The following is a 24,901-nucleotide window of genomic DNA, read 5'->3' as shown; positions in this document are numbered from 1 at the left end:
TGACCTTTAAAGGTCCCTTCTAACCCCAAGCCAATCTATGATCCCATGGTTGCTCAATTTCACCTGTTGGGGGCTGAATACTTCATTAGCACCTCAAATACCTAAAGACTAAAACACCTTTCTAGCGCTGAGGCTCACTGAGAAGCAGCTCAGAGCCATCCAAGAGCGACTCAAACCACACAGGGAACAGGAGCAACCAAACTGAGATTAAAACCAAAGCCCTTCACACTTTGCTGGAGAGGCAAATGATGATTTGTGGATGCCTGGAGATGGAGAAGTGGAGACCATGTGAGAAAGGAGTGAATAAATAAGACTTTGTATGAGGTCTGGAGAGATAACTCGAAGGGAAGGAGCCAGGCAGTGTTTTTGCAGCTGGACAGAGGTTTGCCAGACAGCACCGTGCAGGCAGGTTGCAGTTTGATGGAAACATCTACTGAGGATTAGGAGAGCTGTGTTTTGGGAGGGCTTCTGCTCCTATCCCTCTCTCATTTATAAAGACAAAAGGAAACTTTTCTCCTTGCAAGCATTTCTTTCTAGGTGGAATCCTAAACCTCCACATTTCCTGAATTCCTGACCCGATGGAAATTCCTTCTTTCTTCCTTTAAACCTTTCTGCTTTCTGCTGGTAGGCAGCCCTCAGGGGAGACCAAAGGATCTGGGACTGAGATCTGGGACTCTTCTGCCTCAGCTTTGCCAAAGCAAGGATGAGTTTCATGCTGGCACATGTTCCTTCATCTGCTCCATAGATCCTTTCCAGATGGCCACCAAGACCCAGATGGAGCCTCAGGCTAGGGGAACACCAGGAAGAAGCTAGACCAAGCAGAGGGGGTTTGTGGGGAGCTTCCCCTTGGCAGACAGGCTCTTCCTCCTCACCAGACATCCTGGCTGATGGCTCACTGCTTCAGTGGTGGGAGAAGAGCCAGAGGTGTCTCCTGGCACATGCTGGTGGTGATGGAGGGAAGGGAAGGGAAGTGGAGCTGGGTTGAGCCTGCAGCTCAGCCTCCCCTAAGTGCATCTCCAGCACGCAGCCGCGCCGCTGCCGACAGCTTTATTGCTGCTGAGGGTTGGGAATGGTCCATGGGGTGACCTGGTTCTGCACCCTCCCTGCTCCACAGCTGCTCAGACAGGGAGAGGAGCTCTGGAGACATCGAGGAGAACTGCCCTGGAAAGCAGCTCTGCAAAGTCACCCACCCCTGAGGAAGCTTCTGCTTGGGCTTCCTGTGGTGCAGAGGAAGGCTGGAAGGAGATGTCTCCAGATGAGCTGCTGCCAACAGGGAAGAAGCAAACAAAAGCCACCAGAGGTTTGCTAGGGCTGCCCCATCAGCTGCTCTTGGCCCTTCCTGCATCCAGTGACCTTAGGGAGCTTTGCCAACTGAAACAATCCTATGATTCAGTAAGTGCTGAGCGCAGGACCCCTCTGCAGCACTGACCCCATCTCCTTGCCCTCTGTAACTCACTTGTGGTGCCTGACACAGCCTGGTGCCCACAAATGCCAGCACCCAGACATGACCTAGGTGTGGAGGCCGGTGGTGGGTGATGGCTGAGGGCCAGTCACCCCCTGATGAGATCCCTCACTGTTCTCTACAAAGAATACCTCCTTGTCCTGGCCCGACAGCTCCTCACGGCTGAGGAGGACAAGGGTAGCAGGGCAACATAGTGCTGGGGACAAAAAGTGTTAGTTTGGAGACCAGAGACAGAACAGCCACAAAAAATGGGTCAGACAGAGCTGCCCCAGCCCTTGGCTTGCACCCAGTGGTGGCTTCGTGCCAGGGTGCTGGCACTCCAGAAGGCAAAGGGCTGCTGCTCCTTGCTCATGAAGCTTTGGTTATTCAGCACTGAGGGACACACCAGGGTCAGCACTGTGGAGCCAGGGGGGACAGACACATCTGCCTTTCCTTGGCTTGGCATGGAGCAGCTTGGATGGGAGCAAGTCCTCCTGCTGCATGGCAGCATCTCCTGCTGAGCAGGGCAGGCAGCAGGCAGGCATCTGCTGCAGGCTCTGGCAAGAGTTTATTTTTCCAGCTCAAGTCATTTAATTGAGTGGAATATTTTTTGCCCCTCCACAAGCTGCCTTCAGCAGCCCATCCCCAGGAATGGCTGGACAGCTGGGTGGGAACCAAGCTGGATGGTCCATCCATTCAGGAGGCAGATGAAAAGCCAGCCCAGGTGATGTCATTTGTTTTCCAATGGAGTGTGGCTGGGGGGGTGCCTGCTTTCTTCTCACCACCAGAAATGTAAAGCCCAACACATCATTGCTAATGGGATTTACTCTTCCTGATGTGGGAGCAGAGACACAGGAGGGGGCAGGTGTCAAGCTGGACTTGTGAGCACTGAGGTAGCTTTCAACGTGTCATAGAATCACAGAATGGTGGGAAGGGAGCTCCTCCTGGAGAGGAGCAGCCTGAGAGGGGTGGAGGTCATCCAGTCCAACCTCCCCTGCTAAAGCAGGGCACCCACAGCAGCTTGCCCAGGATCACAATGCCCAGGTGGGGATGGAATCTCTCCAGGGAGGGAGACTCCACAACCTCTCTGGGCAGCCTGCTCCAGGGCTCAGCACCCTCAGGACAAAGTTTCTCCTGAATTTCAGGTGGACCCTCCTGAGTTCTAGCCTGTGCCTACTGTCCCTTATCCTCTCACTGGGCACTGCTGAGAAGAGCCCAGCCCCATCCTCGTGACCTCCACCCCTCTCAGGCTGCTCCTCTCCAGGCTCAACAGCTGCAGGGCTCTCAACCCTTCCTCCTCACAGAGATGCTCCAGGCCCCTCAGCATCCTCATAGCCTCTGTTGGACTCTCTCCAGCAGCTCTGTCCCTCTTGAACTAGAGAGCCCAGATCTGGATACAATACTCTAGATGAAGCCACACCATGGCAGAGTAGATGGGGGAGAAGAACCTTCTTTGCCCTGCTGGCCACACTCTTCATGACCCTCAGGAGACCATTGGTCCTCTTGGCCATGAGGGCACACTTCTGGCTCAAGCTGAACTTGCTCTACACAAGCACCCCCAGGTTCTTCTCCTTGGAGGTGCTTTCCAGCAGGTCAGCCCCTCACCTGTGCTGGCACAGGGGGTTATTCCCTCATCTTGCTGCTCTGGGCAGACAGCAGGGCAAAGACAGAAGAAGGTGTCCCTGCCCATGGCAGAGGGGTTGGAACTGGATGATCTTGAATCTAAACCACTCTATGAATCTATGAACATGGCTGTGGATGGCTACAGGCTGGCAGAGAGGACAGGGGAGAGCTGAGGTTGTTCATGCTGCAGAAAAGAAGGCTCAAAAGCTGTGTGGCTGTGGTGCTGAGTGATGTGGTTTAGTGACAGTGGCTCAGCAGTGGTGGGATTAGTGACTGGCATCGGAATGGGCTGCCCAGGGAGGTGCTGAAGTCACTGCCCCTGGAGGTGTTCAAGACTGAAGGGGGCACTTAGTGCCATGGTCTGGTTGACTGGATAGGGCTGGGGGATAGGTTGGGCTGGACGAGCTCAGAGGTCTCTTCCAGCCTGGTTGATTCTATGATTCTGAGCTCTAGGTGAGGAGCTGGACTTGATGATTTCCAAGGTGTCTTCCACCCTCAGCAGTTCTGTGGCTCTAGAACAGGTTGGGCTGCTTCAAAATGTATCTTGCACGTCTCAGCCAGCAGCAGCAGCAGCAGCAGCACAGGCTGCAGGGATGGCTTTGGGGCAGGGGTGCCCTGTGGCTAGCAGAAGGAAGGCCCAGACCTGGTGAAGGCATTCAGCAAAAATAAACCCCAGGCCAAGCTGGAAATGTTTATTTTCCAAGTGCAGGCCATTCATCCAGTGACACCAGCCTGCTCCAGCCAGCCCCCCTCTGTTTACAGCAGATGATTAATGAGGCACAGACTGTCTTCAGCACTGACGGATGTTGCAGTCACCAGGGGTAAGCATGAATTTGGGCTTGATCTCCCACTTTCTCCTCCCACCTCCAACTGCAGCCACCACACTGTCCTGACTGCTCTGGAGGACAGATTTTTCTTCTCATTTCATGCAATCAAAACTAAGATTTCATTAATTCTCACCCCCCACTCTCTTTTCTTTTGTGTTCTGGACTCTGCAATCAGCTTCTCTTGGCTGGAACCTCTGAGAGCAGTTGGAGTCAATGATGTATGGTTGGACTCAGTACCAAAATGTGTCCAGAGAAGGGCAGCAAGGCTGGTGAGGGGCCTGGAGCACAGCCCTGAGGGAGCTGGGGGCGTGCAGCCTGCAGCAGAGGAGGCTCAGGGCAGAGCTCATTGCTGCCTGCAGCTACCTGCAGGGAGGCTGTAGCCAGGTGGGGTTGGGCTCTGCTGCCAGGCAGCCAGCAACAGGACAAGGGGACACAGCCTCAAGCTGTGCCAGGGCAGGTCTAGGCTGGATGTTAGGAGGAAGCTGTTGGCAGAGAGAGTGATTGGCATTGGAAGGTGGTGGAGTCACTGTCCCTGGAGGTGTTGAAGCCAAGCCTGAATGGGGCACTTAGTGCCATGGTCTGGTTGATTGGACAGGGCTGGGGGATAGGTTGGACTGGATAAGCTCTTCCAACCTGCTTGATTCGATTCTGTTCTATTCTATTCTATTCTACTCCTATTCTATTCTATCTTAATGGTCTTTTCCAACTTTACTGCTCCTATGAGAACAAGAGAAGATGGAGCTGAGCTGCAGGAAAACTGAAGGGACAACTCAAAGAACAAACTGAGGAGGTAGATGGAGAAGAAAAGGCAGCAGACAACTTGGATTTAGCCTGCCCAAAGAGCATTGCTGAATTAGGGCAGAGACATCTGCCAGGATTCACAGGGGGAAGTTCAGGATTGTGGTGACCTCCAGACACTACAAACACTGCCAGTACAAGGCAGAGGCCATTTCTAGAGGACACAGGGCTGCTCCTGCTCCAGGAAATGCTCCTTCTATCATCATCATCATCATCATCATCATCATCATCACCACCACCACACTTTTTTCATGCTGGGCTACTGACCTGCCCAGCCAACACCTTTCCTGTTCTCTGTCCACTGAGGCATTGGATAAGAAGCTAAGAGGAGCTGGAAGTCATCATGCAGTGGGAGAGTTATCATCTAGTTGCCATTCCACATACTTGGTGGCATGAATCCATGACTGGAATATGCTTTCCAGTGAGGGTGGTGAGACCCTGGCACAGGTTACCCAGGGAGGTTGTGGAGTCTCCTCCTCTGGAGCCTTTCCAGGCCTGTCTGGATGTGTTCCTGTGTGCCCTGAGCTAGGCTGTGTGGTCCTGCTGTGGCAGGTTGGACTGGATGATCTCCTTGGGTCCCTTCCAACCCCTAATATCCTGTAAGCCTGTGACCTCTAGGGATGGTGACTCCACCACCTCCCTGGGCAGCCCATTCCAATAGCTGGTGATGTCCTTGCTAACTGCAGGGGGGGTTGGACTAGATGAGCTTTAAAGATCCTTTCCAACCCAAACCAGTCTGTGATTCTAAATGGGACTGGAGTGAAACCAGCTTGAATGCGTCACTGCAGCAATGCTTCAGCATCCCCCCTGCAGTAGAGCTGAGAGCAGGAGCAGTTGACACATTTCTCCAGCACTCAAAGCTCAAATTGAAGAGCTGCCATTAACATTGAGAGGAAGGGGAAGGGGAGGGGGGAAGAAAGAAAGGAAGAGGGAAAGAGGGAAAGAGGGAAAGAGGGAAAGAGGGAAAGAGGGAAAGAGGGAAAGAGGGAAAGAAAGAAAGAAAGAAAGAAAGAAAGGAAGAAAGGAAGAAAGGAAGAAAGAAAGAAAGGAAGAAAGAAAGAGAGAGAAAGCTTTTAAAAACCTCCACAAGTTCCTAGGGTTTTCCCCCCTCCCCCCTTCCTTTTCCTTCCTTCTGATTCACCCTTCTGATATTTTCCTTGGACTCCAACCCTAAATGCATTCGTCCTTCTCAGCACATTTTTGGGCTGCTTCCACCATTGTTCTTGGAAAGTTCTTTTTTGCTTTAAGGACATATATGCAGCTATACAACCTGCTCTCCCACGTGCAGAATCCTGCCTTGGGCTGGAAAGTCAAGAGCATAAAGAAGAAGGAATGAAAGCTGCTGGCTGAGGTGCACATGGGGTGTGTGTGGCAGGAGGTCTGGGCTGCAGGGCAGTGTGTGTGGGGCATGGAGCTGGAGATGTGTTTGTGGAGGGGTGTCTGTGTGTGCAAGGCACTGGCCCACAGGTGTGTGCTGGTGGCTCACAGATTCCTAGAAGGTTTAGCTTGGGAAGGACCTCACAGATCAGCCAGTTCCAATCCCTGCCAGGGGCAGCCTCCCACCAGCTCAGGTTGCTCAAGGCCTCATCCTAGTTAGCCTTCAACACCTCCAGGGAGGGGACATCCACAGCCTCCCATGGCAACCTGTGCCAGTGTCTCACCACCCTCACTCTAAAGCATTTCTTCCTCATCTCCAGTCTAAATCTCCTCTCTTCCAGCTTCAATTCATTCCCCTTCTATCACTCCAAGCCTTTGTCAAAAGTCCCTTCCTATCTTTCTTGTAGCCCCCTTCAGGTACTGGAAGGCTGCTCTAAGGTCTCCCTGGAACCTTCTCTCTTCCAGGCTGAACAGGCCCAGCTGCCCCTGGCTACTCAGCTCTGGCTGCCAGGGACCTCTCAGAGCCATCACCAGTGTGTGGCATTCAAAGGCTCCATCTGCAGCACAGAAACATCTGCCCTAGAAGCTCTGCTGGCTCTAAAAGAGGTCTGGTCACTGCAGCCACCCCTGTGTCCTCCCCATATCCCCCCACTGGGGCTTCAAGACAGCATTGTGGCTCCTCATCACCCCTCTGCACCTCGCTCCAGCCCTCAGCTTGAGCCAGAGGAACATGAGCATGTCCATAAACCACAGACTCACCAATTCACTAAGGTGAGGGAAGACCTCTAAGATCCTCAAGTCCAGCTGTCAACCCAGCACCACCATGGCCACTAAACCATGTCCCAGAGTGCCATGGCCACACGTTTTTTGAACACTTCCAGGCTGGGGACTCCACCACCTCCCTGGGCAGCCTGTGCCAATCCCTGAGCACTCCTGCAGCACAGAAATTGTTCCTGATACCCAACCTACCCCCCCCACCCCAGTGCAATTTCCTGCCATTTCCTCTGATGCCAGGGAGAAGACACCAGCCCCTACCTCGTTCCAGCCTCCTTCTAGGCCACTGCAGAGAACCAGAAGGTCTCCCCTCAGCCTCCTCCTTTCCAGGCTGAGCACCCCCAGTGCCCTCAGCCGCTCCTCACCACACCTGTTCTCCACACCCTTCACCCAACACCTCTGCAGCAAGCTTTGGGGGACAGTCACAGGATCACAGGATCACAGGATCAGGGGTTAGAAAGGACCTCCACAGATCATTGAGTCCAACTCCCCTGCCAGAGCAGGAGAGATGAACAGGAACACATCCAGACAGGCCATGAAAGTCTGCAGAGAAGGAGACTCCACAACCTCTCTGGGGAGCCTGTCCCAGTGCTCCATCACCCTGACAGCACAGCAGTTCCTCCTCACGTTGAGTCACCTCACACCAGCCCCTGGGCTGGGACCATCCCAGCTGCTGCAGCCATTGCACTGTGCCAGTGAGGGGGTGGGTTTGCACAGGCTGGTTTTGACAACCTCCCCCCACCCAGTGCTGCAGCCTGCACCCAGACATGGTCCTTTGGGCAGCCAGGTTGGAGTCCAAGAAGCACTCACAGGCTTTTCATAAACACACTTCCACAATCTTCACCAAGAATTTGAGTACAGAGGGAGCTGCCTGCCAGGAAATGCATTTACACTGTCAGCTGCTGAGGGGAACAGCACCACACCACTGCTCGAGAGCAGAAACACCCTCCCCTCCCTCCCAGCTTTTCCTTTCTTCCCCTCTGGATGAAGTGTGGTGCTTAGGAAATCAGAGAGGCTAAAACTGCTGGCAGGGAGCCAGGCAGCTCATTGTAGCATCCCCCAAATTGGGGTGCAGCCACATGCCCAACATCATCCCTGCTCCCATCTCCTGCTGAGTTGGCTTCATGCTTCACCTCCCTGCTTTTCATATGTTGGTTTATTTTGGGAGGGGGATGGGGGGAGGGCTGAAGGCTGCAGGCAGCATCTCTCCTCCACAGAATCACAGCATGGGAGGGGCTGGGAGGGAGCTCTGGAGGTCACTGAGTCCAAGCCCCTTGCTAGAGCAGATTCACCTAGAGAAGGTCACACAGGAACACATCCCAGTGGGTTTGGAATGACTCCAGGGATGGAGACTCCACCACCTCTCTGGGCAGCCTGCTCCAGGGCTCCAGCACCCTTCAGTTAAGTTGTCCTCATCTTTAGCTAGAACTTATGTTCAACTTTGTGCCCCTTCCCCTTTGTCCTGTCACTGGGCACCACTGAGCACAGCCTGGTCCCATGCTCCTGACACCCATCCTTCGAGTGTTGCTCAGCTATGATGAGATCCCCCTCAGGCTGCTCTTCTCCAGACTGAAACTCCCCAATCCTCTCAGCCTTTCCTCATCACAGAGATGTTCCAACTGCCTCAGCATCTCTGTAAGCCTTTGCTGTGCCCTCTCCAAGAGGTTCTTGAAGCAGGAAGCTCAGAACTGGACACAGATGTGGCCTCACCAAGGCAGGAGAACCCTCCTTGACCTGACCCCACTCTTCTTGATGCACCCCAGGGTGCTTTCTCTCCCCTGAGCCAGCTGAAGGTGCTGCAGGCTCTGTGCTGGGCCATGGTTGGAGGAAGGCTGTGGGAATAGCAGAGACTTTTCCCTATGAGAACAGTCAGACACTGGAATCATCTCCCAAGGGAGGCAGAGGATTCCCCTGCACTTGACAGATTCAAGTCTCAGCTTGCCAGGCTGCTGGGCCAGCTCACTGCAACTCCACTGTTACCTAGAAAGTTTGGGCCAGGGGATCCTTGGGATCCTTTCCAACCTGGCATTCTGGGATCCTGTGATTTCCCCTGACCCCACAGCCCCCTCCCTGGAGGTGTTCAAGGCCAGACTGGATGAGCAACCGAGGCTAGGGAGAGGTGTCCCTGCCCATGGCAGAGAGGTTGGAACTGGATGATCTTCAAGATCCCTTCCAACCCAAACCTTTCTATGAATCCTAAAACCAAAGCCCAAGCCCTGGAGCAACACACAACACAGGACCATGCACTGAGTGGCCATGGAGCCAATCCAGGTATCCTGGTGCCTCCCATCGAGCTCACAGCCCTCTGAGCTGCTGCTCCCCAGGGGCTCAGCTTCCCAGCAGCTGCTGAAGCAAGATGTTGTACCTTGTTTGTGTTTCTATGGTATTACCCTGCCTGCTGGCTCCCATCCTACAGCCCCCAACACCACCACCTCCCCACACCCCCTCCTTCTCCTGAAGCTAAATCTCAGTGAGGTTCATTTCCAAGATGAGGAATGGCCTCCCAGGAGCAACTCTGCCTGATTTAAAATAATACAAATTGAAATCTCAGATTTTGATGACTAATCCCAGGAGAGCAGCTTAAAATTAGTGCTAACCAATCAGCCACAAAAGACCAGAGGAAAATTCCTGCTGGACTTTTCTCCTCAGTCCACTCCCTGGATTCATTTTCCATCTCCAGCTCCTTCCAGCCTGCAAACATATACAGTGTTGCCTTGGCAACTCACAGAAGAGATATATGGACTTGAAGAAAAAAAAGTGAGACAATCTCTTTGCTCAGTGATTGCCTGGAAGGTGGAAAATGGAAACCTGCTCTGGGCTTAAGGCAATGTCAGCTTCTGCCAGACACACTCACACCCCAGCCTGCCCCTAAGAGTGCCACCTCCAGCTGCCACATGAGCACAGATAACCAGGATAGAATGGGCTGGGTTGGAAGGGAACGTTAAGATCATCCAGTTCCAATTCCCGCCATGGGCAGGGATACCTCTCACCAGCTCAGACCTCATCCAGCCTGGCTTGAACACCTCCCTGGGCAACCTGTGCCAGTGTCTCTTCACCCTCCCTCTCTGTGCTCCACAACCTCCCTGGGCAACCTGTGCCAGTGTCTCCTCACCCTCCCTCTCTGTGCTCCACAACCTCCCTGGGCAACCTGTGCCAGTGTCTCCTCACCCTCCCTCTCTGTGCTCCACAACCTCCCTGGGCAACCTGTGCCAGTGTCTCCTCACCCTCCCTCTCTGTGCTCCACAACCTCCCTGGGCAACCTGTGCCAGTGTCTCTCCACCCTCACTGCCAAGCATTTCTTCCTAATATCCACTCTCAACCTGCCCTTCTCAAGCCTCAGTCCATTGCCTTTCATCCTAAAAACCTTTCCTGGCTTTCCTGCAGCACCCTTCAGGTGCCATCCTTTATTCATAGAATCATAGAACCAACCAGGTTGGAAGAGACCTTCAAGGCCACCCAGTCCAACCTAGCACCCAGCCCTGGCCAATCAACCAGACCATGGCACTAAGTGCCATCCATACCCAGATTCCTGTTCTCATATCCCAAGGGAGGATGCCCAGAGAGGCTGTGGAGTCTCCATCTTCAGAAGCATTCCAAACCCAGCTGGAAGGTGCTGTGCAACCTGCTTTATGTGGACCTGTGTTACTACAAGTGGAGGATCAGATGATGCCCTGAGGTCTCTTCCAAGCTCTCTCACTCTGTGATGGTCAGGACAGGCAGACTCATCAAAACACACACACTGTGCCCCAAGTTTCCTCTCTTTCACACACACAAACCTGATTATTTCTCCCACATTCACAGCATCATAGAAATGTTTGGGTTGGACAAGACCTCTAAGATCATCCACCAGTCCAAGCATCAACCCAGCACCAGCATGGCCATTAAAGCATGTTCCACACTGCCATGGCCACATGCTTCTTGAACACCTCCAGGAATGGGGACTTCACCAAGTCCCTAGGCAGCCTATGCCAAAGCCTGACCTTCCAGGAGCCTGGTTTCATTTGTAAACTCCAGTTTCAGGGGTAAAAGAAGCTTTCAGTCTAGCCTGGACTAGATGGACACTACTCAGCTGGGGTATCACAGGCACCACCCATCAGTGGCACATCTGCACCATGCTTGGCTTTGAAAGGTCTCTGTGTCTTAAGGCTTCTGCATGCATCCAAGAGAAGGCAGCACTGAGTACACAGAGCAGGACACCTACACTCTGTGGTACCTCAAATCACCTTTAGATCCTGCTCCAAGTCATAGAATCATAGAATGGTTTGGCTTGGAAGGGATCCTCAAAGGTGATTTTGTCCAACTCCACTGCAGTAAGCAGGAAAATCCCCAACCAGATCTGGCTGCTCAGAATCACAGCCACAGAATTAACCAGGTTGGAAAAGACCTTTAAGAGCATCAAGCCCAACCTATCACCTAACCCTTCCCATGAACTAACCCCTGGCACTAAGTGCCTCATGCAGCCTCCTCTGAAACACCTCCAGGCATGGGGACTCCACCACCTCCCTGGGCAGCCCATTCCAATGCCAATCACTCTCTCTGACAACAACTTCCTCCTAACATCCAGCCTAGACCTGCCCTGGCACAGCTTGAGGCTGTGTCCCCTTGTCCTGTTGTTGGCTGCCTGGCAGCAGAGCCCAACCCCACCTGGCTACAGCCTCGCTGCAGGCAGCTGCAGACAGCAATGAGCTCTGCCCTGAGCCTCCTCTTCTGCAGGCTGCACCCCCCCAGCTCCCTCAGCCTCTCCTCACAGGGTTAACTCTCCTCACCTGCTTAATTCTATGATCTTTAATTGAAAGAAACCTTCAAGACCATCTAGTCCAACCCTCAGCCCAGCAAACAAAGGCTGTGTCTGTTAAAAGCCACCACCCCTTATGCCAGGGCCAGATCCTGGCTGCTCCAGCACTGCATCACTTGATACTGAGCAATCTCATCTGCCATGGAGATTGTCACCTGCAAAATGGGGACAGCATCCAGGATGCTTCTTTTGGGGGTGGCTCTGAAATGCAGAAGTGGGATGGAGGAGGATGGCAGCTCATTACTCAGCCAGGCAAGCTGAAATAGGCTTTGCTAAAGAGTGAAAGGAATTATTGCTAGCCAGCTAGAAAATGTCTCTCCAATTTGCAATTCCCTGCAGGCTCAGGAACCTGAGCTGCCTTTGTGGAAGGGGCTGTGGAGGTGAGCTGAGTTCTGCCAATAAAATGCTCTGCAGAGCAGATGAAATGAACAAAGGAGAAAAGGCAAAGAGAAAGGGTGGGAAGAGGTGATTTGATCTGCTTGGCAAAGCACTGAGAAGCCTTCACCAACTGCAAAGCGTGGGGTGGAGCAGGATTAAGATCATAAATAACTCCTAGAGAAGGAAGATGATTCCCTTTCAGGTGCTGGGAGTCTGTTACCTGCAAAGATAAAGACAAAAGAGGTCCCTTCAGATATCACCACCCTTCAGCCAGGATCATTTTTAGCTTGCAGGGATCACTTCTGGTATGGGCACAGCATGGCCACCTGAGATGCTGCAGGGGCTTGGTCATGCTGCAGGAGAGGATGGATTCATAGACTCATAGAAGGGTTTGGGTTGGAAGGGACCTTGAAGATCATCCAGTTCCAATCCCCCTGCCATGGGCAGGGACACCTAACACAAGACCTCATCCAACCTGGCCTTGAACAGCTCCAGGGAAGTTGTGGATGACAGAAGCACAGAATGTGATCAAAGATCTGTCATCCACAACTTCCCTGGGCAACCTGTGCCAGTGTCTCAGCACTCTCACTGCAGAGAAGTTCTTCATCCCTTGAAAATGTAGGGGTTGAGCAACTAGGAAGAAGGGGTTTGGACATTAGGAAGAGGTTCTTTACTCTGAGGGTGATGGAACACTGCCCTGGGTTGCCCAGGGAGGTGGTGGAGGCCCCATCCTTGGAGACATGTAAAGGTTGATGTAGCTCTGAGCAACCTGATCAAGTTGGGGGTGTCCCTGCTCTGCTCTGCTGAGACCCCACCTGGAGTACTCTATCCATTGCTGGAGCCCCTGGGACAAGAGGGATGTGGAGATGCTGGAGAGTGTCCAGAGCAGGGCCAGGAGGATGCTCAGAGGCTGCAGCAGTTCTGCTGTGAGCACAGCCTGAAAGAGTTGGGGCTGTGCAGGCTGGAGCAGAGGAGGCTCCCAGGGGACCTTCTTGTGGCCTTGCAGGATCTGAAGGGGGCTACAAAAAAGCTGGGGAGGGACTTTTCAGGCTATCAGGGAGTGGCAGGACTGGGGGGAATGGAGCAAAGCTGGAGGTGGGGAGAGTCAGCCTGGACATAAGGAGGAAGTTGTTGAGCAGGAGAGTGGTGAGAGACTGGAATGGGTTGCCCAGGGAGGTGGTTGAGGCCCCATGGCTGGAGGTGTTTAAGGCCAGGCTGGATGAGGCTGTGTGCAGCCTGCTCTAGGGTAGGGTGTCCCTGGGCATGGCAGGGGGGTTGGAACTGGCTGCTCCTTGTGCTCTCTTCCAACCCTGCCTGACTGTATGATTCTGTGATTGTATGAAAGGGAGATTCTCAGCTGAATTAGCCACCTGGCTAAAGCAGTAGCCATTTCCTCACTGGTAGCACTACTGAAAGGCAGAGATGTTCTTCAGACCTATGGATCCATGCTTGGGAATACAGACCTGGCAAGGAATTAAAAGGCAGGTGGAATTGGAGGTAGTTGGGATGCATTTCCTTAAACTGGAATTTAGGCAGGAATCCAAGACTAACACTTGCAAATAGTGCTGAGGGCTCTTTAACAACCATGAGTGGCCTAAACCTGGGTTAATGTCTTATCCATAAGTGATTCACTATTTCCTTTTAAAGACAAAATAGTTGGAATACTTCTCCTTCTCTCCTCAAACTGCAGTTGTGCCTGCCACAAAAAAAAACCCTCACACAACCATCCCCATGGCCTCTGCACTGCTTCCATATGTGGCACTGGCACTGGGAAGTGTCCACTTCATGAGGGTCCCACCTCTTGAATTTTTAGGGCAAGTCCAGGATTGGGAAGCTTACAGCAGCCTGAATAGCCACAGAGATCAAAGCAGCCTCTGGGTTACCCTCAGAGCTTGGTGGGGTTGGGAAAAGTATCACAGACTGGGGTGGGTTGGAAGGGACATTAAAGATCATTCAGGGAGCAGGCATGGGCAGGGGTAGCCAGGGATAGCCAGGGATAACCAGGGATAGCCCAGGGATAGCCCAGGTTGCTCAAGGCCTCATCCAGCCTGACCTTCAACATCTCCAGGGAGGTTGTGGAGCACAGAAGCCCCCAATGTGATCAAAGATCACATTGGGGGCTTCTGTGCTCCACAACCTCCCTGGGCAACCTGTGCCAGTGTCTCACCACCCTCAACCTGTGCCAGTGTCTCACCTCCCTCAACCTGTGCCAGTGTCTCACCACCCTCACTGCAAAGAATTTCTTCCTCCAGTCTGAATCTGCAGCTCAAAGCTCTTCCCTCTTGTCCTGTTACTAAAAGCACTTGCAAAAAGTCCCTCCCCAGCTCTCCTGTAGCCCCCTTCAGCTACTGGGAGGCTGCTTTGAGGTCTCCCTGGAGCCTTCTCTTCTCCAGGTTGTACAGTTCCAACTCTCTCAGCCTGTTCTTCAAACCTCTGCTCTTGTTACTCACCGGTCACAGCATCCCTCTGACAAACAATCAGGGACACCAAGGGCTAAGAGGGAAAACCCATCCCAGAGCAGAGGATTTTCACCAACTTCCATGCCAAATGAGCACATGTTCATGTTCCTGCCCATTTCTTCCCTGCCTCCTCTCACACGTTCCCAACCTGCAGCAATAAAGGAGGCCAGCAAGTGGCAGCCTGGATGGGTCTTCTCCACCTCCCCATCCCAAGTGCTGTTCCTGCAAACAGCCCTCCCGGCAATTTGGGCAGCATTAGCACCTATCAGTGCTACTTTGCTTGTCCCTCCCCATCCTGCTCTGGTCTCCTGGCATGGGGAAGGGCTGCAAAGCAAACCTGGTGTGAAGCAAACAGACTTGCCCACTTCTGCAACACTTTCTTCATGAGGCTCAGCAGGGCTTCAGTGGGCATCAGTGCTTCAGCTGTGCTCCAGCTTATTAGCCAGAGGATTCTTGTGGGTGAGCAGAGGGCTGCCCCGTGGGGACAGGCTGAGAGAGCTGGGGCATTCAGCCTGGAGAAGAGAAGGCTCCAGGGAGATGTTAGAGCAGCCTTCCAGGGGCTTAGAAGGCTAGAGGAGAGCTGAGAAGGGACTTCTGACAAGGGCTTGTAGTGACAAGATGAGAGGCAATGGCTCTAAGCTGGAAAAGGGGAGATTGAAACTGGGTATTAGGAGTAAGTTCTTCACCATGAGAGTGGTGGAATACTGGGACAGGCTGCCCAGGGATGTGGTTGAGGTCTGGAGACACTCAAGGTCAGACTTGGTGTGGCCATGGGCAGCCTCATCTAGCTGGAGGTGTCCCTGCTGACTGCAGGGAAGTTGGGCAAGATGACCTTTGAGGGTCCCTTCGAGGGTCCCTTCCAACCAGATGCAATCTGTGAGTCTGTGGTAGTGAGGTCCTTGGCTGGAGTTAGGCTTGGGAGGAGCTGGCCCAGGTAGTTCCCACCCAGCCTCTTGACTCCAGCAACTGCTTCACTTCAGCCGAATTTCCTGTTGTGATTCAGCATCTCCCTGCCAGATTACCCAGAACAAACACCCAGCCAGGGGTTAGCCCTGCTCAGGAGCACAGACCTTTGAGGGTCCCTTCCAACCCAATGCAACATGAGAATCTGTAAAGCACACCCAAGGAGGCATTTTGCCTGCCCTGCTCTCACATTTCTGGAGAGGAATGGCAGCAGTGGAAAGGAACAGCCTGGCCTAGAGCTCTTTGATGCGTTGGTGAGCACTCCTCAAAGCCTCCCTCTCTCTGGATGCAGGATCTGGGTCACTTTGCAGGCTGTCAAGAAATATATTTTGGTTTTGTGAAAAATGTCAGTGCACAAATACCCAACCCTCCATGCTCCCTTTGATATTTCCCTTTAAAAGCTTTCAGGCTTCCTCTGAAAAGAACATGCCAGGACCTTGCAGGAGCAGAGGTATCCACTTTGGGCATTTCTAACAGAAAACATCTCTTAGAAAACCATTTCCCCCTCCCCTCTCCCCTAGGATCCCTCTCATCTTGTCTCTCCCCCTCCTGCTTGAAAGGCAAATTGTTTCCATCTCCAGATGAACGTCTGCTCAGCCCAGATGAACTCCTTCAGCCCTGCCAGGTGCAGCTGCAGGAGCCAATGGATCGGAGGGAAGATCCCACAGCTCACTGAAGAGATTCCACCCCTCTAATCCAGCACTGATCATGCACCTGTTGCTTTTCCAGGTCACCTCTCCCTTTTGCAGCTTGGTAAGGAGACAGTTAATGAGAAATGACCCTGTTTTGAGGATGCACTGTGCTCCTGAGAGGGCTAACCCCTGGCTGGGTGTTTGTTCTGGGTGATCTGGCAGGGAGATGCTGAATCACAACAGGAAATTCGGCTGAAGTGAAGCAGTTGCTGGAGTCAAAGAGGCTGGGTGGGAACTACCTGGGCCAGCTCCTCCCAAGCCTAACTCCAGCCAAGGACCTCACTACCACAGACTCACAGATTGCATCTGGTTGGAAGGGACCCTCAAAGGTCATCTTGCCCAACTCCTCTGCAGTCAGCAGGGACACCTCCAGCTAGATGAGGCTGCCCATGGCCACACCAAGTCCGAGCTTGAATGTCTCCAGGGATGGGACCTCAATCACATCCCTGGGCAGCCTGCTCCAGAATTTCACCACCCTCATCATGCATTCTTCCTTCTGATGTCCAGCTTAAGTCTCCCTTATTGCAGTTTCAAAGCACGGCCTTGCACACTGGAGGCAGATAACCTGATGTGGAGGCTGCTCCATTCAGGGTCTGTTTGAACATTCAATCATTAAATGTTCTTGGTTCCCTATGGTCCTGTGGAGCCTATATCCAACTCATGCTGCCTTCAAGACTTCAATTCATAATGGCAGGTCTGGAGAGGTCTAATTCCATCTCTGGTTTAGAGTTGGTCCAGATTTGACCTTGCATTGCTTTAGCTCTGCCCTAACCATGGACACCTCCCAGACCCACAACCACCTGAAGCTCCAAATCCTGCACCCTCAGCAGCATTTGCTGAGGTTCTCACATCCACCTTGGCACTGAATCCCTGGGGAAGCTGTGCAAAGGGCCAGGGAGGGCAGGAGAAGCTGTCAGCACTCAAAGGGAAGCAGGCAGAGGGCAGGGAGCTCTTTCCTAAGAGTCTCCCTGATTTTCCACCCTGAAACACAAAGCTGTGAGTCTCCTGCTTTTCTTACCTCCTTGTCTTGTCTCCTTCCTCAACACCCTTCTCTCATCTCAGAACTCATAGTTTTGCCTCATTTGAGTAACTACAATGGATAACTGTGGCTGTCATTGGTGGCTAACAACAACATCTTGGTGTGCAGTGGCTTTGTAAAACCATTTTACACCTCTGCACGACCTGGATGCTTGGACCGAAGCAAAGTCTGCCCAATGTACCTACATCCAGGCTGCTCCAGCAGCCAAGTGAAGAGGACAGAGATAAAGCAGGGGGTGAGGCCAGGCTAGAGTGGCCTCTGCTCCCTCCAGAAGCCTTTGGGCTCCCCAGTGAATGGCACCATTGAGATGCCTGCTACTAAAATACCTCCGGCTCCGAATCGCTACACAAATGATTTTTTTTGGATGCCTGGAGGCACCACTAAAAGTTTCCCTTGTTTTCATCTTCCCAGCCACAGCAGAATGCTCCTCTCCTGCCAGGCTGAGCTAGAAAAACAGGAAAAGCCAGGAAAAAAAAATCAAAAAAAATCAAATAGGTGTCACTCTGCTCAGAGCAGAGAGGGAGGTTTGCTGCAGCCATCCCTGTCCTGCAAGGGAAATGCTGATGTCTGGAGGCTGTAAAGCAGAGCTAAAGGCAGGGGAAAGGCTGCCTTGGGCACCTCAACTACACCTGTGTGCTTCTTCCTCTCCTCCCACAGCATTTGCAGAGCTCCACAAATAGCACAACAGCCCAGGAGTTCATTCTGGTTTCTTAGACTGTTCCAAAAGGAAACAATTCTGAGGGAGGGAAAATGATCCCCTTGGAAGCGTTGGGTTGGGTTTGGTTTTTTGGTTGTTTCCTTTCAGACAGCCCAGGCACAGGTTTGGTTTCTCTCCTGCCAATGATGTTTTGCTCTCTGGTAGACTGGCATTTCTAAATAGGCACCTTTTAAATTTAGGCAAAGAAGGAGAATGGAAATGGGGAGGATAAAATGAAAGACAGAAATCCCTGCAGCCCCAGGCAAATCTTGGGCTGATAGGAGAACTGAAGGGTTTCTTTTACCAGCTGAGAAAGCCCAACAGAACCATTTGGCCTGGCCCACAAGCACTTTCTTCCTTATCAAGCTCTTAGGAGCTGCCTGTAGACCACTGGAACCTTTCTCCTCACAGGTCAGGCTTTGTCTACCTGACCTGGGAATCACAGAATCAAGCAGCTGGGAAGAGAGCTCCAAGCTCAGACAGCCCAGCCTAGCACCCAGCCCTGCCCAACCAACCAGACCACGGCACTAAGTGCCCCAGCCAGGCTTGGCTGCAACACCTCCAGCCACAGCCACTCCACCACCTCCCTGGGCAGCCCATTCCAATGCCAATCACTCTCTCTGCCAACAACTTCCTCCTAGCATCCAGCCTGAACCTGCCCTGGCACAGCTTGAGGCTGTGTCATAGAATCAGCCAAGTTGGAAGAGACCTCCAAGATCATCCAGTCCCACTTATCACCCAGCCCCCTCATTCTGTTGCTGGTTGCCTGGGAGAAACCTCTCAGGAGGCAGAACTTAAGACCTCCTGAAAAGGATTTTTCAAGCCAAGCTTTCCAGATTGGGTGCTCACAGCCAGCAGCCACTTAGGAGCAACTCTTTAACCTCAGCCTAAAGAGCTGCAGATGCCATGGACAGCATTTGGCTCTGGAATTCCCTCCTAGCAGAGCTGGATGCTTCACAGGATGACAACATGAGCTGAAGTTTGTAAGGCAAATTTGAAGCTGTTTTCCTGGGAAGCTTGGGAATGTGGGAAGAACAGATGGGCTGGGGACTGAGGCTGGGTCACCCCTGCAAGGCGTGATTTGGCCACGGGCGAGGCGAGAGCTCTCCCTCCCCATCCCAGCCTGGGGTGTGGGAATTGGCTGGGATGGAAAAGGGAGATTTGGGTGGACCCCTGTGCTGAAAAGGTGGATGGGTAAAGCCACAGCAGGGCTGACATCACCCCCTGCTTACGTGGGCTGGGGATGATTTAGAGCAGGCGTGGGGCTGGGTGGGGCTGGGTGCTAATTCGGTGGGTCGCTGCCTAGAGGAAGCCTGTCCCAAATGACACCCTCAGGGCTTCGAGGCTGAGATACCAGAGGAGATCCAAACCAGCTCCAGAGCAAGCAGTGAGGTCCAGAAAGTGAGAAGCCACTTAATGCAGGCATCAATCCTGGGCTCTTCCCCAAAATATTTGGGAAACATCCAGGAATGCACTAAATAAAGCTAGCACATGTGACCAGGAGGCATTTAGAGAGCATCTATCTCTATAGATACTTACTTTAACCATTGCAGCCCTCAACGTGGCTTTGCCTGACCAGAAAAGCAGCTAAAAACATGTAGGTGTGAGCAATCTGGCTTCCTCCAGAGAAAAAATAACCAAAGAGAGCAAAGGCAGAGCTCATGCCTCTAATTTAAGGGTTTTGCTGAACATAATCATTTTTGTGGCCTCGATGGTTAAAAGAGAGGAAGGAAAAGAAAAGGAGAAATGTGCAGTTTGGGTCCAAAGTAATTGCCACTTTGGAGAGCTTTCAGGGAGGAAAAAAGGGAAGAAAAAGCAAATAGGAACCAAGTTGCTTTGGGGCAGCTTCATGTTTGCTCTGATTTCAAATTCCCTCTTAATCAGGTGGTTTGATTCTTGTAGTTGAGCAGAACATTTTATTCTCTTAGGTTTGGTTAATTTGTGAGAACCACTTCCCCCCCCCCCCCCCCATACAGAAAGAAAGGTCAAAAGGGTTTATTTGGAAAAATGTCAAAGCAAAACATTTCTACATGAAAATAAATAATAAAACTACTAATAATCATTAGAGAGGGAAAAAAAGCAATGACCTCTTTCTGGTCAAAGTGTCCTTGTCAAGTTAAATTGGTGTTTGTGAGTCACTGCTCCAGCACATTTTTTACTCCTGGTCAAAATGAAAGAAGAAAAAGAAAAAGAAAAAGAAAAAGAAAAAGAAAAAGAAAAAGAAAAAGAAAAAGAAAAAGAAAAAGAAAAAGAAAAAGAAAAAGAAAAAGGAAAAGGAAAAGGAAAAGGAAAAGGAAAAGGAAAAGGAAAAGGAAAAGGAAAAGGAAAAGGAAAAGGAAAAGAAAAAGAAAAAGAGAAAAAGGGAAAGGGAAAGGGAAAGGGAAAGGGAAAGGGAAAGGGAAAGGGAAAGGGAAAGGGGAAGAAAAGAAAAGAAAAGAAAAGAAAAGAAAAAAGAAAAGAAAAGAAAAGAAAAGAAAAGAAAAGAAAAGAAAAGAAAAGAAAAGAAAAGAAAAGAAAAGAAAAGAAAAGAAAAGAAAAGAAAAGAAAAGAAAAGAAAAGAAAAGAAAAGAAAAGAAAAGAAAAGAAAAGAAAAGAAAAGAAAAGGGAGAAAAGGGAAAGTGAAAGGGAGGAAAATGAAGAACAAAGGAGAGCAAAATGAGAAAGGGAGAGTTAAAAATGGGAGAGAGAGAAAAAGGAGAGGGAAAGGGGAGAGAGAAAGAAGGAGCAAGATAAAAGGGAGCAAGTTAAAATGGGGGCAAGGAAAAAAGAGAGCAAGGGAAAAAAGGGAGCAAGGGAAAAAAGGGAGCAAGTTAAAAAGGGAGAGAAAATAGTAAAGGAAAAAAATGAGGGAAAAAAAGGAGAGAGAAAAGAGGAGAAAAAAGGAGAGAGTAAAAGAAGAGAGAGAAAAAGGACATAAAGAATAAGGGGAGAAAGAATAAGAGGGAGAAAAAGGAGGAAAAAAGGGAGAGAGATCAAGAGAGAGGGAGAGAAAAAGGGGAGAAAAAGGGGAGGGAAAAAGAAAGAGCAAGAAAAGAAGGGGGAGAGAAAATATTAGAGGTAAAAAAGTGAGATAAAAGCAGAGAGAAAAGGGGAGAGAAAAAAAGAACCAAAGAATAGAGAAAAAAGGGACATAAAGAATAAGGGAGAGAAAGAATAAGGGGGAGAAAAAAGAGGGAGAGAGATCAAGAGAGAAAGAAGGAGCAAGGAAAAATGGAGCCAGAAAAAAATAGGAGAGAAAATAGTAGAGGAAAACAGTGAGAAGAAAAGGAGAGAGGAAAAAAAAAAGTGTAAAAGAAGTGAGGAAAAAAGGGAGAGAAAGAATAAGGGAGAGAAGAAATAGGATTAAAAAGGGAAAGATTGAGTGGGGGGAAAAGGAGAGAAATAATAACAGAGAGAAAAAAAGGGAGAGATGAATAAGGCAGAGAAAAAAGGAGAGAAAAATAAGGAGGGAAAGGGAAGGGGAGAGGAAGAGAAAGGGAGAGGAAAAGCAGAGAGGAAAAAGGGAGAGGAACAGGGAGAGAAATGGGGAGAAAAGAGAGACAAAGAGAAAAAGAGAGGATAAAGAAAAGGTTAACCTCACTCTAGTGAGAGCAGATTTAAACTGGGGTCACATAAACCTACTTTGTGAGAAAGAAAAGGTATTAGAAAGATCTTCCACTTAGCCTGTTTCAGCCTCTCCCCTGCACAAAACTGGGTGCAAATTGGAGGTGCACAGACAAAACCCAGACACAACCACCCCCTCCACCTCCCTTCCTAGAGGTGTTTCTCCAGCAGGACCTGAGGAGCCACAAGGCAGCCCCCTGGCACAGAGTCATTTGGGTAACATATCGCAGCAGATATGCTTTTAGGGCTATTTAAAACTTCAAAGTGGGGCATGGGGGAATGGGAATGGTCAGGAAGAAAAACACTGCTGGCATCTCTCTCCCAGAGCAAGACAGCTCAGCCATTAGCAGGGCCTTAAAACACTTTTTTCCCTTCCTGCACATAGCCCCAAAAGGGCTTTTTATTTTAGGGAGGCTTTCTCCTCCCTCAGATGGTTTTCACACGATGCCAGGTTGGAAGGGACCCCAAGGATCATCTGTTCCAACCTCTCCAGGTGAAAGCAGAGTTGAAACCATAGAATCATCAAATCAAATGAGCTGGTCCAGCACCCTGGCAAGCTGAGTCTTACAAGTGTCCAATTTTCAAGACATTGCCTTAATGAAAACCTTCTGATGGCTTAAATCAGGAGAAATGGTCACTGCTTCCACCTCAGCTGGCAAATTCCATAGCTTAGTGCCTGCCACTGGGCTCAAAGTGGTTTTTTGAAGTCTCTGCTTCTCACCAAGGAGAAACTGGAGGTGAAAACAACAACAACAGCCATCAGCACTGCAAATTTCATTATCTCCAGGCTCTACTCCTAATAAACCACAAGTTTTCATACTTGTCATCTCCAAATATCTTTGGGCAGCTGTGGAGGATGAGATCAGCTCATGCTCTTTGCACAAGAGAGGTGCAAACCCATGCTCTGGTGTATGAAATGGACCTTTCTAGTCCATTCCCATTCCTTCTACTGCACAGCATTTTGGGGAAGACTCTGCTCAGGAATAGCTCAGTACTTCAGATCAGCCCAAAGTTGTAGGGGACTCAGATGGCAAAGCCCAGAGCAGGATTTGTCCCTGGGATTTCCATGCAGCAGTCTGAAGAGTGCAGAAAAAGCAGAGTGGTAGTGGTTAGAAGGGACCTTTGGCCATCACCTCGGCTCCAGTGAATGTGCTCACTGCAAGAGCTGCAATTACCCTCCACTGTCCTGTGGCCTGCAGTTCCCATCTCTGCTTTGCTCCATGGGTCTTGTTTCCATAATGCTGCATCAAGAGGAGTGCAGCAGGTCAGGAGAGTTGATTCTGCTCCTTTACTCTGCTCTGCTAAGATCCCATCTCGAATACTACAACCAGTTCTGCTGTCCCCAGCATAAGAAGGGCATGGAGCTGGTGGAGTGAGTCCACAGGAGGCCACAGAGATGAGCCAAGGGCCAGAGCAGCTCTACTATGAGTATAGCCTGAGGGAGCTGGGGGTGTGCAGCCTGGAGAAGACTCTGGGGTCACCTTAGAGATGCCTTCCAATAGCTGAAAGAAGCCTACAGAAAGGCTTGGAGGGACTTTCCTTAAGGGCATCTAAGAGACAAGACAAGGGGGAATGGTTGGAAGCTGAGGGAGAGTAGGTTTAGACTGGATCTTAGGAAGAAGTCCTTCAGCAGAAGGGTGGTGAGACTCTGGAACAGGTTGTCCAAGGAGGTCATGGATGCCTCCTCCCTGGGGGTGTTCTAGGTCATGTTGGATGAGGCCTTGAGCAACCAAGTCTAGTTGAGAGGTGTCCCTGCCCACAGCTGGGAGGTTGGTCCCTTCCAACCTAAGCCATTCTGTGCCTCTATGATTCTTCTACTGATCTTCCTCCACTCAAGCTGAGCTCCAAAACTTCCTGCTAAGACAGCTTGGAAAATGCCCATGAAAGCATTTGTCCAAGGGAAGTTTGTGCTTTCAGCTCAGTGGAGAAAGCATCTGATCTCCCTGAAAGTGTTTGACTGCTTTGATTGGAAAACAATCTGAAAATGGAGAGATTCCACTTGGAGCAGAGCATGAACAAGCTTTGCTCACTAATACTTTCTTTCTTTCCCCATTAAGGGCAAGGTTTTCCTTCTCTGTTTTCTGGATACCTCACAAATGAACATTTTTCCTGGGCAGGCAGCACATGGACCTTAACTCTGCAGTCAGGCATCTACTTAAGATCAGTGGGGATAAGTGAGGGCTGTGCTTCTCAACTGCCTGGACAAGGACCTGAAAGCAAAGTTTGAGCATGGCCACGTTTAAAGGATCACTGAAACACATCAGAAGGACAGCCTGTCTCCTGAGCTTGCCCCAGAAGGACACTCCAGCAGTTGTGCTGTTTGCAGGCAGTAATGAGGAGCTACCACATTGGCTGACACTAACATCTACCTCCATCCACCAACAGCTACATCCATCCACCAACATCCACCTCCACCCAGCATCATCTGCCTCCATTCACGAGCATCTATGTCCACCCACCAACATCTACCTCCACCTAACACCATCTACCTCCACCCAGCAGCATTTACCCCCACTCAGCATCATCTGCCTCCACCCAGCATCACCTGCTTCTATCCACGAGCATCTACGGCCACCTCCATCCACCTGCATCTACTTTCTTTATCTCCAAACCCCAAAGCAGGCATCTCTGTAAAGCTTGCTGGGCTTTATTTCACATCTCCTGCCTGCAGATCAGATAGAAAAGAGCTCAGCTTCTTGCAAAGGAAGAAAGGCAGGAGCTCAGTGCACACAGAGGTGCTGTGGACACAAGCAGATGCCACAGAGCTCTCCACCTCCCTTGCTTTTTGCACCAACCACCCCACCACCTAACATAAACACACAGCCTTTCCCTAAACCCTTCTTCCCAGCACTCTGTTGCAGAAGGCCAAGAGGTTATCCTCACCAAGACTGATTAAACCACCCACATTTGCAGAGTAAATGGCATAAAAAGCTTTCAATTTGGCTGTTCTGAGAACAAATTTCCATCTCCCCCACCCCCTGAAGCTCCCTCAGCTCGAGCAGCACTTTGCTCTCCCCTGAATAATTCATGTCCTTCCCCGAGGTTGTTGTTTTCCTTCTTTCCATGAAAGCAGCCCATGAATACACCTGCTTGCTCTTGATTTGGTTAATGAATAATCCTGAATTATCCACCAAATGCTAACTGGCACCATGATCTCATCAGGCATTAACCATGCATGAGACAAGCATAGCAACCAGGCAAAACACACAGCAGCCCAAGCTGGAGACCACTTCAGGCAAAGATGGAACTTTCTGAGTGCTCTGCAAGGCAGGAAGCAAAAATAGCTTTCCTGGAGATAAGGACATGAGCACCAAGAGAGATGAAAGAGGCTTGGATGGGGCTGGGGCTGCCTGTGTAGCACTTGGGGATTTCACTCCCACCCTGACAAGCATCACCAGACTTGGTTGAATCCCATGTTTCCCTTCTTGGCCTTCT

This window comes from Pogoniulus pusillus, chromosome 38 (assembly GCF_015220805.1).
Source record: "Pogoniulus pusillus isolate bPogPus1 chromosome 38, bPogPus1.pri, whole genome shotgun sequence".
Taxonomy (NCBI): Eukaryota; Metazoa; Chordata; class Aves; order Piciformes; family Lybiidae; genus Pogoniulus; species Pogoniulus pusillus.
This window is presented reverse-complemented; position numbering follows the sequence as displayed.